The following is an 18162-nucleotide window of genomic DNA, read 5'->3' as shown; positions in this document are numbered from 1 at the left end:
TATACACCTGCAGACAAAAATACAAAAAATAAAAGAAAAATATTTTAAACTCTGAAGTAATATACAAAGAATAATTAGTTTGTATATAAAAGTAGCTGCAAGAAACTTAAAACTAATAATTCTATCAGAAACAATAAAAAATAGTGAAAAATAGTTAAAAACCCCTTGAATCTGCTTCACGACTCTTGTATATAGTAAGAGATCTTGTAGAAAGGAAAGATGTTTATGGTTAACCTATATATATATATTATTATATAGATAGCAAGTGCTGCGTAGGACGCCCACCCACTGAACAGACGACCTTATTAAGGTCGTCGGAAGACACTGGATGCAGGCCGCTTTTAATTGGTCCTACTGGAAGTCTATGGGAGAAACCTATCTCCAGCAGTAAATGTAAAATGATGATAGCATCGATAGTTGAGCTGTTGCAGTTCTTTTAAATAAATAACAATGACCGCAGTAATTTATTTATATAACAAAGTTGTGGTAAAAGGATAACAAAGGCTGTGCATTTGCATTACAATTGCGAGCAGCTGCTGATAGAAAACACATGGGAAGAATCTTATTATAAATCCATGCATTAAAAGCAGATTGCCTTTTTATTTTAAATCAATCCGTTGAATAAGAAGACATATTTTTTAATTTTTTGGTTGATACCTAGAATTATACCGGAAAAATATGCACGTAATACTTGTTTATCATGCATGTGAGTATGTTACGGACCAATAACATTTTTTAAAATATATTTTTATTATACGAGAACTGTGTAACTACTCTCTGATAGATTTCTTCTGCAAGCAGCATTGTTAATGGAACCGATAAGTATTTACTGCGGCGGTTGTTTCTAACGCCAAAAAACATTACGCGCTTACTATGATACGTTTTGAATGACGGCTTAAATGTTAAAAACTATTAGATTAATGAATTGTTTTGTCTTAAACCTCAAAAAGTATCAATAAATGCAGTGCTAAGCTGTATTTGACAAAACCTGTGTAGGAGCGCTTTGTGAATTACGCGCCACTTTTGAGTCAATATTTTGCTTTTCTGTGATTATGTAAAACTGTCGCGCTTTTATACCAATACCTTTGGGCGTGTATACATTTTACCGCTAAGGCGAATTTAATTAAAAATCCAACGTAGTTTAATATTAAACGTGCATCCGTTGTACTGCTTGGCATGTTTCTAATATTTTCAGGAGGAAAAACTTAACAAGTATTTCTTAATTTAATGATTTGTCGAAAGGAAACTGAGAGCTGATAATAGTAAATTTTGCTCTTCACTTACAATTTTTCGTAGCTTCTTTTCAAAGTGGCGAAATTTAGCATGCTGCAGCTACTTTTTTCATCAAATTATTTAAACTTAAACGCGTTAGACTCTGACCTGATTTGGAAAACTAGCAAACGATGTCTTTGCTGAAAGTCTCGAAAGGGGCTTTACTGCAAACGTAATAATAAAAAAATATTGGAAAATATTAATTTTCTCTTATATTATGTAGTTGTAGCGTGTTAGCTTACGTACGTCTTTTATAATAATGAAACCAGTCCTTTGTCGGATACTGGCAAAGGATTTATTTTATTATTAGGTTAAGTAAGGTTTTAGTCTCTAGCTTTTGTAGTTCCACTTCGTGGTTTCAGTCTACAGACAACCACTGAAAACCTATGCCTTTCAGTGACCACAGACAGATAGAAGAATATACCATAATTGCCACGCTTGATAGGCGGGTTGACGATCGTAGTGTAGTATAATGGTACGCAGAGGACGCTGTTATCCACCATCTGGAAACTTGTTTGTGAACGATAGCAATCCCATATAATTAATACACAAAGTGTGAATTATGTAAGACGCTTGCAAGAATTATATAAGATCGAACTCGCGACCTACGACCACAAGTCTCAGTCCTTTACCGCTGAGCTATGAGTAGTGTTCGTACACTATATTTTTACTGCTATTTTATTTATAGAAATTTCTGACAATAACCATTTTTATCTTTTTTTATGCATTCAACCGTACTTAATGTTTTCAATGGTTTTAAAATAGAAATTTAATCATTCAAGCACAGTCGTCTGAATTAAGTTACATACTTAATTGTAATCTAAGGCTGTTTACCGAATTTTAAGTACAAAAGTATTAAGATATTTGGAAATTTTATCATTTAAACTTCTTTGCTTAACATGGTACTCTAATATTTTTCTCTAATGTGATCCACAATGTATTATAACGCTGTAATAAATGGCTAAGATTTACTCGATAGGTAATGAAACTCGCCTTTATTGAGGCACTTGATTATTTTGATTTTTTGGAAGAATTAGAATTTATAAAGAAAATCCACACTTTCTTAAAAAGCGTGGATCTTCAAAATTGACACTAACATTTGTATAAAATAATGTTATGTAAAAAACTATTTTATCAATTTTAATAAAATTTTTTAATAAATATCATATAATATTTTGATAATTTGTAACAGTTGAGTTAAAGTAAGAATGTAACATGTAACTAAATATTGAGATATTTTTTGCAAACCAAATTTTGACAACAAACAGGGTTCACCCGGTTGGTAATAGGAATAAAGAGATGCTTAAGTACTATTACAAAGGCGTACAGATTTTTAGTGCTAAGGCGACAGTGATAAGAAACCCAAAAGACAATTTTTATTTTTAAACAAATATGTGTACAACAAATATTGTAATGCTACAGAAATCGCTGTACTTTTTTAAGAAAACACACAGAATAAGATTAAGAGCACCGCCGCCGCGAGCGTCGATGGTGGATAGACGGAACGAAACGGCTCATATTCCCCCCACTCACGCCGCTTGCATGCCGTAGGCGCGGTATAGCATTTTCGGTAGTGTTTTGGAACTAAAATGGCCCTACATTATCCGAAGGTATTATGGTATTTATGTAAAGGTAAATTTCATTTTTCAAACCACATATACTGAAAGTTAATTTAAGTTTTTACCTTCTTAACAAAAGTTAGATTCGTGTTGAAATGTATTTTTACATTTTTTTACTTAAGGAAGATGATATTTAAGTTCGAGCGCGCTTAACCGTATCAGAAGTTCCCGCGCGTAGACGGTACGAAAAGATAAAGTAACAAAATTAATGTGGTGAGTATCAAATATATCAAACGTACAAAGCATATTTTTCCTACATAGTTATTCTATGATATTTATATCTAATTTTGATATTTATTAGATTTGAGCTTTGTGTTATTAAGGATTAAGGATGTTTATATTTAACATTTAGCCTGTCTTTCAAAATCGAAATATAAATCTAAATTTATACCAGTAATTTACATTAAATTACAAAATGCAAGAAACAAAATATTTCTGTTTTACTTTTTTTAAAGAAAAATAAAGAAGAGAGAAGATATAAGAGTAATAATAACATCTATTCTTATTATTACATTCGATATCACGATAATTATGAGAAAAAATAATCTCTACTCTAAATTGGTTAATCCTGAAGATAGATTTAGCCCCTAAGCTTCGCGTTAGTTCATTAGAGCGTTCGCATTTCGAACTAATTTTAGACGATGAGAGCTACTTGTAATCAATTAGACAGCTTGCTTTTCGAATTAATTCCAACTATATTCATTAATACCACTACCGTTATAATTTGGCGCATCTGTGTTTGGTTGGTAAAATTCATATAAATAAATGAGGAATTAATAAATCTCTCTTTAGGCTACATATATGGTTTTACAACAGGATAGTTCATAATATCCAGTAAGCTTCTTTTATTACATTAAAAAAATTGCAAAGAACGTTAGTGTATTAAGGGTTACTACACAGTAGATAACTTCGTAGAAGATTGCACAACTTAGGAAGGATGTGTTCGCCTCCAGGCTATTTTTATTTTCAAAAAGTCCCTGAAAACTTCTAATGGAATAAGCTTACACTGTAGTGATTTTTCTAATGACCAATAATTGGATACCTTTCGATTTTGTTCCATTTGTCGAATTTATTTAATAAAAAGAAGCCTATAAAAATAATGATTCATAAGTGAGGTATTATATATTGTGTTTCATCATCATTATCATAATTTTATACGTCCATTGCTGTACATAGACATTCCGCATTGATTTCCAGTATTATTGGCTGGAAGCGGCCTGCTTCCAGCGTCTGCATTAGTAGTCTTGATTTTAGTGGTTTATCTATATTTTAATTTTCGTTTTATACACATATATTACAGGACGGTGTTACAGAGCTAAGGACACGTAGAGTTGAATTAGTTTGAGAAAAGGACGCAAGTACGAATAGGTACAAGTACTTTCAAGATTTATACCGCACATAAAACGCGCAACATTCTTATACCCTTGCCATGTACAATGTAGTATTCTGCAGTTCGGAACCTCTAGAGAATCGTTTCGAAAATGTCACTATATATAAAATTACTATCGAGTCGTTGAATATTGAGTTGTCTTGCTCACCATAAGAAATCGAATGTTTGAAAGACCAAAGAAAATTTGTGCCATGTCAAACCATGTCAAACCATGTCTTACTTTGGAATTTGAAAATAAAATATAGTTTCAAACAGTAAACACTTTTTTTTCAACAAATTAGGCATTTGTTCTGGCAACTTCTGATTAGCCGTGAATAGTCTTCATAAACAGTCTTCGTAAGTCTGCTACGTAGAGTAACGTTGGCGTTTCTTTCTGTAAAACAGTTGATAGTGTTTCGTAATTCATTCTTTTTATTTCGTAATTCATTTCATATAATAGAAACGGAACGTAGCAATGGAATTTTTCTGTTGGTAAAAAAGTTCGATGACATGCCTGTTGTATTTCCATAAAATCTTGTTTGTATGTAGATTCTTCCGCGACATAAACAATTGTTTGCAAATCTGAACGAGCTCCGAAGGTTGTTCAGCTTCTTAGCAGAATAACCATGTTTTCACTCTATTTATCGTGACCAACCATCAATTTATGGTTGAACTTCATGGATATTTTTAACATTGGATCCGTACCTTTATGAGAATTTATGATATAAAGCAGTGACGCTCAATTCTAGTGGGAATTTTTGTAAAAGAAACTGGTAACCGCTTCAACAATGTAGGTAACATTGTATTACTCACGCGGGATCACAGTTTTTTCAATAGAAAAAGAAGAATATTAAATCAGAACTTACTTAGAACTTCCACTGCACCGACAGTATAAAGCGCAAACTTTTTTAAATTATTCTTTCTAGAATTATTAATAGTTCTGGCTTTCTTTTGTTATATAAACGAAGCAAAAAATGGGACATTCAAACTTTAGACCATCGATAAAATAACATACATATATATATATATATATATATATATACATAAGTATATTTATATATGTATATAATTACTCACACTACGATATTTATGTCGTTTTGAATGTAAAACAACTAATTGTTTTAGAGGAAGAAAAATTTGGACTCGGTAATCTCACGGCTACTAACTCCTGAAATGTTATCTCAGGCGAGATCTGGTTATCTTTTTACTGCTAATATTTCCTATGTGAGAAATGTTACAAAAACTGTTAAGGTTTACATAAATAGATCAGTCACATTTATTCCCTTTTTGTTCTTCATACAATTTTTACGTAAACTATTTTACTTCTCTAATATAATATCTAGTCAAAAACTATAATAGTCATAGTTTGTAGTAAGATTTATAAAATATTTTACTGAAAATAATCAGTACTTGTGGTTGGTTTTTTATTTGTCAGAAACTTCTTTATCAACGTACTTCACAGAGAACTGTGTGAAGCGGGCGCTAGCTAACACAATTTCGCGTCGACACATTCAAGATATTGAAACACGAGTGTCCCCTAAAGCTATTTGGTAAGATGTCTTCATGAATTCAATTTGAGGGTTTCGATTTCTGCGAACTTTTATAACGAATAAAAAATATTGACAATCTTTTAATATAGTGTGTGACAAAGTTTTAGAGAAATACTACAATAAATTTTTGTAATTTAAAAGGTATCATTAAAATAGTGTGTATTGGTGGATGACACTATTTTTGGAACTTTCGCTGTTTGTTTGCGAGTGCTCGTTTAATGGTATAACGGCATCACGAATTTTTTTGAAATTAACCTGCGCTATAAAGTGATAGCTGTTTTCTGATTCTCCATAATAAGTTTGGTTTTAAGTTGATTGAAAACAAAATGACAATCAATGATGTCTTTGGGGTAACAAACTTGAGTCTAACAGTTACATCTTAACAATAGAAATGTTACAATGGCGGTAATAGGTATTAAATCTGATTCGACGTCTAAAGTGTACTTTCTAATGAGTCACAAAGTGAAGAAGAGAGTCAGTGATTAACAATCACTGCAATTTCACGACAATCTCTATTTAGTCTACATTGAGCCGCATGACGGGCATTATTAGTTTGTGTTGACATTGCTGACGTTGAAGCTTTAACGTTTTAAGAGTGCAATTACCGATACAGTTAAATATGAAGAAGTTATCTCGAAGATCGTGCATTTAACCAATGTAGGATGGATTACTATTTAAAATCCAAAAATATAATAATAATAAAAAAAAACATTTTATAAATAAGCAACAAAAAATTACTATTATGGTTTAAAACATTATTCATTATCAAGTCGCCGAGCAGCTCGCAATCCCTCAGACAATGCACCGGCTAAAGAGAAAACAAATTTTGGCCATCGAAAGCACCATTTTAATACAGAGATATTCAATCTGCTATTACCGCTCGTTATATTCCATCATATACTACTCAGTTTGTCATTTAATCACATGAATTCGAAAAAAGAAAAAAATACTGGTAGAATTCTTTAAGGAAAAGTAAAGAATTTGACGTGAATATTGTGCTCCATAATTTTTCGTTAATGTTATTTTTTAAGCTCAACATTAAACTATTTCCGGCGACAATTTGTAGAGAAAGGTTGATTGCGTCACGACAAAGGTTAACTGGCTTCAATCCAGATTAATTAAAGGTGCTCTTTGTGTTGTTATTTATTCTTACAAAAATTTTATGTCTAACACATTTTTATTCTTAATATTTAAAGCATAGACTATTTTTTTTTATTAAAATGAATTAGTTTATCATAAATTATTATTGCATACATATCTAACTTTTAAAATTTTGTTTTGAATCTATCTGTAAAACAGTTTTTATACTTGTATTTTATAAAATAATTTTAATGGTTATTTACTTTATAAAACTGGTGTATAAATTTGTTGCTGTGTTTGGAATTCATATGACTTTGTAAGACTAGTTTTGAAACTTGTCTTCATAGAATAGTACTTCCAACTTTGTTCGTACATAATTTGTAACCCTAAGTTTCTCATTTTAAGTAAAATAAAAGTTTTTATAAATAAATAATGCTGGTTAAGCGAAGTTTATTTGTGCATAATCGAGAAAGTAATCACTTAAAGAAAAAGTTAGGTATAAATAACGAAATCACTATATTAAATTAGTCTAATATTACATGTAATAGATTAAGTTGCTTGATAAATACTACATATGAGTAGCAAGATATATCGTAGTAGCAACAATAAAACTGCTCCCTACGAATTGTGTGGGTTCGATCCGATAACTTTACTTCGACGGCCAAACGTCTTTGATGAACAGTTTTAAAATTCACTGTTGTTTTCTTTTCTTCCCGATAAAACGTTTTGCGAAATCCGCCATTGATACACTATGTAAATTAAATGATCCGAACGGAGGCTGCTGACATTTGGTCTTAAGGATTTTAATTAATTAAAAGAAACACGGTGCAGTAGATACAGTTAACTTTAGACTGTATTTCTGCTTATTATATCGACGTAGCGAAGTCTGGATTAAAAAAAAAAGTCGCTATCATATGAGAGTCGTGTAAGTTTTCAGAACGGTTTGGAAGATACAGTCCTCAAATAATTCACAAATAACCCTTATGTTTCCAATTGTAAAATTTATTTTATCAAAGGAAGAATGGTATGCATCCGTGCTCCTATAAAGCACATAAGAATGTAAAAGGCTGTTTATGTGAATAGGTAACTTACAGATAAATTATCATTAAATGAAATTATCGTCTGTCTTAAAACCTTTAAAGCCTTGACTAAAAATTATTCATATTATGGTGGTTTATTAACATTTATTTTCAAAAATTAAAAACGTTTTGATCTTTACACATAACATCTTATAAGACTAGTAAATCTTATACATTTGAATTTTCGTGGGATATTGTGCTTATTTATTCCACACATCTGAGTCACTATGCATTCTTATATGTATGTTATTGTTTAGTGACATTAAACATGAACAGTCAAAGCTTATGGTATAAAAAAACGCAAATTCTGTTACAAAAAAATTTATGTAATTTAATTAAGAGGCCTTAAATCATTTCAAAGGACGTTTTATAAGAAATTGATTTTCTTTTATGTAATTTAACGTACCTTTCAAGGATCAAAATGTGGATAAAATAAATTATTTGGCAGTTGATTGTAGGAATTGCGGAAATTGCCCAAAAAGAGTGATTGGTTATAGTTTTAAAAGCTTTAAAGTGGTGAATGTATAGCTCAAATAATACATGATAATTCAAAAATCAATGTTTTCCGACATTAGACAATAATAAAAATAAACAAAATAAAAGTTTGGATTACGACGTATTAGAATTAATAATTGTTTATTATCTGTGCCTACACACTTCGGACCACTAGAAGTTATGGCCTGTCACATTGCAATAGCAAAAATCAAACAATGTAGTATTTATTAAAGTGATCCTTTTACACAGGTTGATTGGAAATAAGTGTAAAAATTTTGAAGCTTTTAGTAAAGAACAACGGAGACCCTTATGTCAAAATAAAATGCTTCAATAAATTGGCTATTTAGTTATTTGAAAGAAAATATAAGAACAGGATTACTTAAAACCAAAAACTTAGCTATAATATAACAACCGAACAAATGTAAATTACGCATTAAGATTTATTTAAATATTAATGTCACGGAAGTTATAACCTTGACGCCGGCTTCTATTTATAGAAATTTATCGTCTCGCTTTTCATCCGGCACCAAAAACGTAATCTAAATATGTAACTGTGTTTATGTTACATACTTTTTACATGGTATATTTCCTAATTTGACTAAAAACGTTTTTTTTTATCATTTTTATGTCGGATGGTGGGTTATACAACCCGCCAGGCCAATAGTCATTATCATCAGCCTGTGAGCATTACAATGAGATTATGAAGAATTTTAAAAGAAAATCAAACAAATTACAAAAACCCATGGCATTGCATGGACTCAGTGCAGCTTTGAAGTCAGTTATGCTTACAAAGTAATAGTACTTGTCGAAAACGATACTTATGCCGATAGGGAGTAAGGTCGGTAGGACGAAAGGTTCCATAGTAGAGGCCCCACACAGACCTTGGTGCCATTTTTGTTACCTCTGTTGCATTGTTACCAAGATACTGGATATTTCTGTTTAAGTAAGATCCTACAAAATGTTGCAAGTAAAGATAGGCAATGATACTCTTTAGCCTCTCCCGCGAAAACAGTTTGAAATCATCGGTTGTGTTAATGTTGACCGCCAAAACCACTTTGGCTTGGCTGGTTACCTCCCGAAACTGTTCTCGGACATAGAAGACCACATTTACTGCCGAGAGCCTTCACTGAAAAACCAAATAGTTCGTCCGATTGAATAGACATGCATATTGATAAGATGGGCGATTATTACATTTAATAAAATGCCTGCCTAGTCCAAAAGTTAAAATTATTCGTATGCAGAGATAGATTTTGCTATTCTACCTTTGTTTGGAATAAGAAAATTATCTTCTTCAAGATATTTTTCTTATTCCAACTCGAAAAGAAAACACCAGCGCTGAGAGCGCTGATGAACAGATGTTTCAATTTTCCTCCCAAACTGACAGTGAGAGATAATGCCCAAATTAGGAATTCTATGATGATAGCGCCAGGGCTTTTCTTTGAGGCGCCTGATCCGCTCTACTTTTTCGGTTACCACAAAACATGAGACCAGATGGTACGGAACTAAATCATGGTAGAAATCCAGAGCTTCTATGAGTGAAAAAGCTCTTTTTTAAAGTTGCTCAGCACCATTTCGTAAGGTCATTTCGATATAGTCTTCTCTATTGCAAGTAGAACAATTCTGAACCTTTTTGTACGCACACGTGCTCTCTCAAAGTCTTCGACTGTGGCTCACGTTCTTCCTCAGCTTTTTGTATGCTTGTGTCGTTTTCGCAAACAGTTCTCACCCAACTGCGCTTTTTCAAACGACCACCATCACGCTGTCGCTTGTTTTGGGGATCCGGATATTAATGTGTCACATATTGATAAATATTGAAAGGAGCTAAAGGCCCCATCAGTCTTAAGTGACGGTGGTTGAATAACGTAACTTCTTTTGCCAGTCTTCATCCTGTCAATGTAAGTCATGAGAAAATCCTTTTCTAGTTCTAATAAGGATTAATTTTAGAAATTGAAGTATTCCATCTTCATTCCGTTCTTTTAGATCTACTTCTAACTCTTCTTCTTTATTGTTTAATTGTAAAAAATGCTATTGACGTAGTAATAAATATGACAACTTATATATATATATATATATATACATATTGTTGTCAACGTGATAAGTTGCGATTCTGACAAAGTTTTAAACAACAACAAACTCGAGAAACAGCAAAAACTTTTCTTTTTATTTTTAATAATAGGACATTTATCTGGTTACACAACACGTGTTTAATATTTTACAAAAAACTTTCATAAAATCTCTTAATTAGAGCTCCTGGAACGTTGTACTTAACAGTAAGAGCATTAAAATGTTTTGCTACGAAATCTTGAAACTTCGTTAGTTATTACGTCGTATTTAAAATATTGTATAATGTAAATTTGTTATGTGAGATAAATATTTACGTAAATCAATCACTTCATCGTCATCATTTCAGCTACAGGACGTCCACTGTTGATTATAGATATCTTACATAGATTTTCAATAGGACCAATTGGAAGCGTATTCCAATGATTTTAAAAGGGTCGCTTGTGCTTGCTTTTCGCTTTTTCTCTATTGATGTTAATGTTGTTAACCCTAAGGCGTTTACAGCTTCATCGGTACTGAGTTCACGGAGCGGAAGGGTCCGTGAACTAGAATTAAAAACTAAAGCTAGTAGGACGCCTACCAGTTGTACGTTGACGTTCGCACATTGATAAGGCTCTTCGCGGTAGAGCTTTGACGGGGTGTGTTGCTAGAGTGTGTTTGCGGGTTGGGACGGCAGCGTGGACCATCGGTCGCCGAAGAGGAATCCGGATTCAACCACGGTCCGCCCACGCTGTTCGCGGTTAGGGAGCGGGCGGTCGCTCACTAAAAACGGGTGTTGTGGCGTAGTGCGTGATGTTTTGTTTTCTTGTCTAAAACGCGACGACCTGTGTAAAGTGTTGCAGGTGCATTGATGATGCTGAGTGGTTTGCGCTTGCAGTGTTATGAGTGTCTGCAGGGGATGCGGTGTGGCGAGTTTTCTGTGGGAACCCTCTGATTGGTGTGAGGAGAACGTCTTTAGGACGTTTCTTGGTCTTTACTGAGATGTGGAGGAGAAGCGCTAGCTATTAGGGGTAGGGGGTTGGGATGTGCGGAGGCCGACTCGAAGTAAGTTTTTGTGCAAGCAAGAAAGAACTCTTGGACCGTGGGGAGTTTGAGGGCGCTGTTGAGGTCTATGTTGCGCTGGAACCAATCCGCCCCCGTGGTCGCCTGTCTACCTTTTGGGCGCAAATTTAACGCTGCGCTTGCCGGTTCGTAGTCTCTACTTCGGAGTTTAAAATATTACTAAGAACACTCAATTTACTGAGTGTTACATTCTCATAACCGAATTTCCAATACTTTAATAATTCTGGTACATAAATGTTAGAAAGGTAACACGAACAGGCGAGTGTGCATACGTATACATATATTTTTGTTGTAGAGTGTAATGTTCAAGAACAGTCTAATCGATACATAATAATAGGTTGACAAATTATGTGTTTTTATTTCAACGCCACTGGCTTTGGATAATTTATGAGAAAATTATACACTTACATGATTCAAATTAAATTTTAAAATTAACATTACTTATTATATTTCGTGTAAATTACTAGAATTTGTTAACTATAGGTATAAAACGTACTATTCGCTCTTTTAAATGTGACTTTCAATAAGTTGAAAATATTAGTTAAATATTGTAGTTAATTTTATACAAAAGTACAGTATTATTATATAGTATACAGTTATTGTTAAAAATATGATGATTTTAAAAGGAAGAAATCTGAAGAATTAATGGAAATAAGAATAAAGCGGGACATTATCGTCTTAAGACTTTAATGCTGGGAAAGTTATAAAGTAGAGCACAAATTGCGACCTCGATTAGTTCGCAAACCGTTATTTGTGGCAAATTATGGTGTATACTTTGGTCTACTCGAAGTTCAACTCCTTGTTTAATTACGACATATACAGTCACGTAAAACAAAGCTTTGAAATTTTAAAAAAAAATTTACAGTATTTTTTGGTCTAAATGTAGAGAGTGTAACTTAAATATTTATCTATGGTAGGATATAGACCGACAGACGTTGATACCGAATGGTTCTGAAGTGGTGGCAAGTCGGTAGACGGTAAGTGGGTAGGCACCGGGTAGGTCGCGGGAAGTTGATAGATGCGGGTAGCGCAAGATCGGTCATCGAGGTGAATAAGTCTGCATTGGCTGCCATGATGACAATGAGGGTATAGATGGTAAGAATATTTGTTACAGATCATCTAGGTCAGTGATTCCCAAAGTGGTCTATATCAACCCCTAGGGGTCTATGACAACCTACAAGGGGTCTACGTCAGCGAAAAAAAATTTGGGGGTCCATGAAATGAAAATGGGGGTCAACAATAGTAGATCTCAACACATACACTGATAGTACTTATTTACTTACTTCATACTATCTTATAATATCAAAACATTTACATTGTTTATAAAAGTACCTATGAAGTAAAAAATTTATTATATATGTTTATGAAATTAACATGTGTTTTTACTTTAAGTTTTTAACGCTAAACTTCACTACAATTAGAAATTTACAGGAAATCAATATCAGGTAAGTAGGGGGTCTACCCAACACGGAAAAACATGGCAAAGGGTCTACGACACAAAAAAGTTTGGGAAATTCTGATCTGGGTAGTTATCATAATATATTATCCATCGACTAGAAGGATGCGAAAAATAACTTTTCAGTTTTAGAACGTGTTTACAATAATAAATAATTTATAAATAATATAATACTACCATATGTATCATGTCATGTATGTATGAGAATTAGAGTTGATATTTTTATACAAAATTCTGACAGTTAAATGATTAATGCTCAATTTAAAAAAAATTGAGCGTAGAAAGGCATATTATTCAAAATTTTGAATAGAAAATTATTCTCATTTAATTATTAATTTATAACTGTTTACTATTTTGGAGAGCTCGAAGTATGGAAGTACTAAAAATTAAGCAATGTTTTATTGATAGGATATGCAAAATAATGCTATTTTTTATTATAGCTAGCAATCCTTAAATAAACGAAAAAGAAATAAAAGAATACCATGAATGTACAGTATTCTTCAATCGAGAATGCTTAAAGTCTCTTAAAATTTGGGAGCTTGCAAATTTTTTCTTTGTCACGTTTCACTGTTGTTGGAATTGCGATTGTTTTTAAAATGTCAAGGTAGTCGCTGGTCGCTAAACAATTTTTTTTTTATTTTAACGGTTGAATTGCTTCTGATTATATACGTTTTACCGAATATTCTTTGTTAAGTGTGTAAACTAAGATATTTTCTGCAATTAATAGGTATATTTCTTTAAAAATTATCTGATAATTCTTTAAAAAAATCAATTCGATTTCGGAATGTAAATTGTTACTTTTCATGTGTTAACTGATTTTCTGTAATAATTTATCTAGAACCTATTTAAGTATACAATAGTGTTTTAAAACCACAGACACATTTTGCACAGTTATAACTTACCTATTAGAATCCAATTTATACTGAAGAACTCTAATCATGTTTCAATGACACCATTAATTATTGTTTGGTCTCTTAATATATCTTAGTGATTAATTGATAGATTGATTGATATAAGCTCAACGTTTATTTCATTTAACAATTCTGCGAGCTCAAATTTTATTAGGAGGAAAAGTGAATGTAGCAACATAATTTCACGATTTTAAATATTTACACATTACTTATACTACTGTTTACATATATTTTATCGATCAAAGAGCTTAATGTAATTTTTTTTTAAAGGCCTTTAAGAATTTTTAGTTAAAAAGTATTTTATAATATTACAGAGTTTCTAAAACAAATGTTTAAATTGGTGAATTAATTAGCTACTTATAATTATTAATTTGGTTTTTATTTTGATAAAATTTTAAATTTTAATTTTGATAACAATTACATTTGTTACCCATAAATTAAATTCAATTAACTGATCTTTTTTGACGTACGATATCTGAAATGTATGTATTTTTACCATTTGTCTCTATCTCTATTACACTAGCATTATTTCTTTTCGCCATTTCAAAAATGTAATTAATATTTTGACATAGCATTAAATGTAAAATGGATGTTACCATATATTGATAGTGGTATTTATACGCCATAATGGTTAACCATTTTTGCTATTACTGTGATTTTGTATTTGATAACGGTATCTAACCATCTTTTCACAAATGAATGATTTGTTATTGTTATTATAACCATCTATACACTAAAGTAATATATTTGCTACAACAACAGGCTTCGGCAAAAACTTTTTCATTATAGGGGATACGGACTGAGGTATTGTTGTCCGAGCGTACAAAAGCAAACTTGTATTTTATACTGAAAAAGGGAGAAATCTAAATATTAATCTCAATTATTCAGTACAGCAATCGAAACTAAGTATATTTCAGTAAAAAATAAGAAAGTTTGTAAAACATTTGTTTATATTATTTTACAAATACTCTTTACAACGCATTACACAATATCATTAATGTTGGTATTCATTTATTAGTTATGTTAAAAGTATTAATTAATTTTAAAAACCGATAAAAAAATATTATTAAAATATTCCTTTTTAATCTATCTGTCTTTGTATGTAATATTTTGTGCAATAAACATAAAAGAAATACCAAGGATTAGGTTTAAAGTTAGTTCTGCCATAAAAAAACTTTACTGTTATAAACATTCAAAAATTACTCAATGATAATAAAATAATAACTTATGTATGATTAGTAATATGCTTAGCCTTTTGCATCTTGTAACTAATTTATTTATGTTTTCGTAATTATTCAATTTGACTGTCTTCGTAAGAATAGTAGTCGAGAAAAAATACGGGAGATGAAGGACATCTCCTATATGATTGTGTACTGACATCTTCGCTACCTATGGGGATGCTGTGGGTAGGAAATAGTAAGCAACATTTTTACTATCGAACAAAATTGATACTATTACTGATCTAAACTTTTAGAGGTTTTCAGTTTGTTTATTTCAGTTTCTTCCAATGTTATAAGTGATCTTCTGTATAATAGCGAAATTTTTGAAGATATTCTTTTGTTCCGGGGTCTTTACTGATCTGAAGTATTTGAATTGTTTCAACTTTTTTTTCAACAGGTTTAAAATGTGCATCATGTTTAATGAAAACGACTAAGGTGAAATTCACACATATACGAGATGATTGTGCTCAAAACTTCCTTGACAAAAGCACATATTCCCCAATCGAAAATAAGATGGTCGTAGAAAGTTCTGTTGGCTCATCGGGCGTAAGTCTCAAATGTCGTTATAAAATCAACAGTAACGCTTAAACCAATGGTATCTAACTCATCCAGTTATGAGGATGTGCTTTCCACACCAATATTGAGATTATCTAACGCTATTATAATAAAATACGACTAATAACGATTGCGCATATTGAACGAATATCTGCAAATATTTTCAATAAAAGAGGTAATTATCAGACAGACGTTATAACATACGTCAGTTAAAACTGATTCTATTATAGCATGATAAATAAAAGGTTTAAAACACATTACTACAGTAATACATTTCGGCAGTTTCTTCTGCATTGTACTTCTAGATTTGCCCCCCCGTCGTTGTTGGAATAATTATATCGCTTGAACTCATTTGCTTTGCTCGTTCAAAATGGATCGCAAACTGGCTTTCGTCCCGACTATTTTGTATAGTAGTTTTTACTGTTATTAAGTAACTACAAATACTGGTTAAAACGATAATGATCTTCTGAATTATATTCTGAACCTTTTTAAGTGCTATCGAAAAAAACTTGAATAAATATCGACATTATTATGGCTGACCGTAATCTGAGTAGCGACAGTCACCCTACGTCCTCATCTCCCGCATATGTATGGATAAGCATAAACATGAGAAAGTCGTTTTCTCATTGTAGTACTTTAAAATTTTATTATTATGTGACGTTTAAAATAAACTACTGCTTCTCAGAAGAGACAGCCTCTTGCAAAAGAGACTGTCCGTCAATATCTCGTATGGTCAATAATTGCAAGCCAATATGGTCGACAGGTACCTTTCCGTACCATTGTTACGAGAAAAGCAAGTAATAGCATATTGTTCCTATAACTTCATGTATCACTGTCCGGGCTAAGTCTCTTCTTAAAAATAAATTTCTTTAAGGGGAGGTTCATTTCGTGTTTTAACTTAAGTCATTTTGGAGAATATTATTTAAAAAATGTAGCTTTTTAAATTATTATAATAAGTTTAATTGGCTATAATATAAAAATGATTTATCAGATTAATTTATTGATATTAGAATATTTTATATTGTTCACCAGCAACGCTTACATAATATTACAATTTAAACTTTTAAAAATAGACATTTGTATAGCACCCGAATTACGACTAGTTTAAATGTGTAATCTCGTAGTGAGATGTTGAATGTCAAGTAGCTGCTGAAATGTAGGTTAAACTTAGTGTTAACATTTTACTTCTTTGTTTTAAACAGCTGTGAGGTTACCAATATTACGATAAAAACGTTATAAAATACCTCGAAAAGAATCGCAATCTTTACCAATTTCAAGAATATTAACAAGATTTTTAAGGATAATTACTTTTAAATGTTATTAATGTAATTTTTTTACAACACAGTTTTTATTTTAAATAAGGTAAAAATTGTAGAATCGCTTGTTTATTTATTTACATATTGTAATTAACACAACATATAAAGTAATATTATATTTTTAATCCATGGCATAAACTGTTAATACTTATGAGTGTAAACACGAAGTAAATATGAAGTTTTTACGTCTCGTTTTTAAATAAAATATTTCGTTTGTTCTTATACAGATTATGGCATCTGCTATTTGTTATTTTATGATCCAAATACTCTAGTTTTCGTATCTCCACATTTATGACGACTCTATCTGTCAACCGTGTTTTCAAATTTCTCCTAAATTACAATGAAGTCGACAGGTTTTATAGCTTTGTATTTTATGGTTAAGTTATGGACATCTGTTCATTGCGTTTTTTCAACAGTCATCACTCTGGTCTTATTCAGATTAACATTGAGCCGGAACAGGTGACATTTCTTATTTTTAAAAGAAATCAGTAGTTTTTGATAGCCGGATTGTGTCATTTGTTTATCGTATATTATTTATATACTACTTAGGATTTTTTAAGGTATATTGTTCGTTAACGAGACCGGAGATATTTAAGAGCTTCCTTTACAATTACTCCTAAATCATTTTCAAACAGTAAGTAGGTAAACCGTTAGGGATTACGGATGGTTTTATAATAGAATTTTGATCGCTTTATTATTTATTATTACGCTTATGTTGCGCTATTATATTTGTTTTACAATGAATAAATTACATTTAAACACTTAAAAATGCTCGAATATCTGTTTGACAAAAATATATCAGCGAAAAATCATTTAATTACACCGCCTTATAAGAAATTTAATTTTGACTTTCTTTTCTACAATTTAGTCAATAAAATGTGTTGTTTGCATGGGTTTATAGCGAGGTTCACAGTTATTGTAAACAAATGAGCACTTATCATGATTAGAATACAGTGGTGTGGATTTATTAAAACAAATACACGGATAGTCTAGAGAGAGTAAAGCGCAAATTTCTATCGGCTGTGATGTAAAGATGTCACCGGACTCTGTTATCAAACGTTAGTTTATTAAGAACCTACACTCTTATATGTCCAAGGACCTGGATATTGTTTTTGGA

General features: G+C 31.6%; 1 protein-coding gene across 1 annotated transcript in view; it reads right to left on the bottom strand.

Annotated features, from left to right (window-relative positions):
* Positions 1-18162, bottom strand: part of ATPsyndelta (ATP synthase, delta subunit) — a 212332-nt gene that overhangs the window by 160938 nt on the left and 33232 nt on the right. The window lies entirely within an intron of this gene.

The sequence above is a fragment of the Battus philenor genome, unplaced genomic scaffold (assembly GCF_028537555.1).
Source record: "Battus philenor isolate CCGP_79_NKW_IND1 unplaced genomic scaffold, ilBatPhil1.0.hap1 SCAF_12, whole genome shotgun sequence".
NCBI classification, from domain to species: domain Eukaryota; kingdom Metazoa; phylum Arthropoda; class Insecta; order Lepidoptera; family Papilionidae; genus Battus; species Battus philenor.
This window is presented reverse-complemented; position numbering and strand designations above follow the sequence as displayed.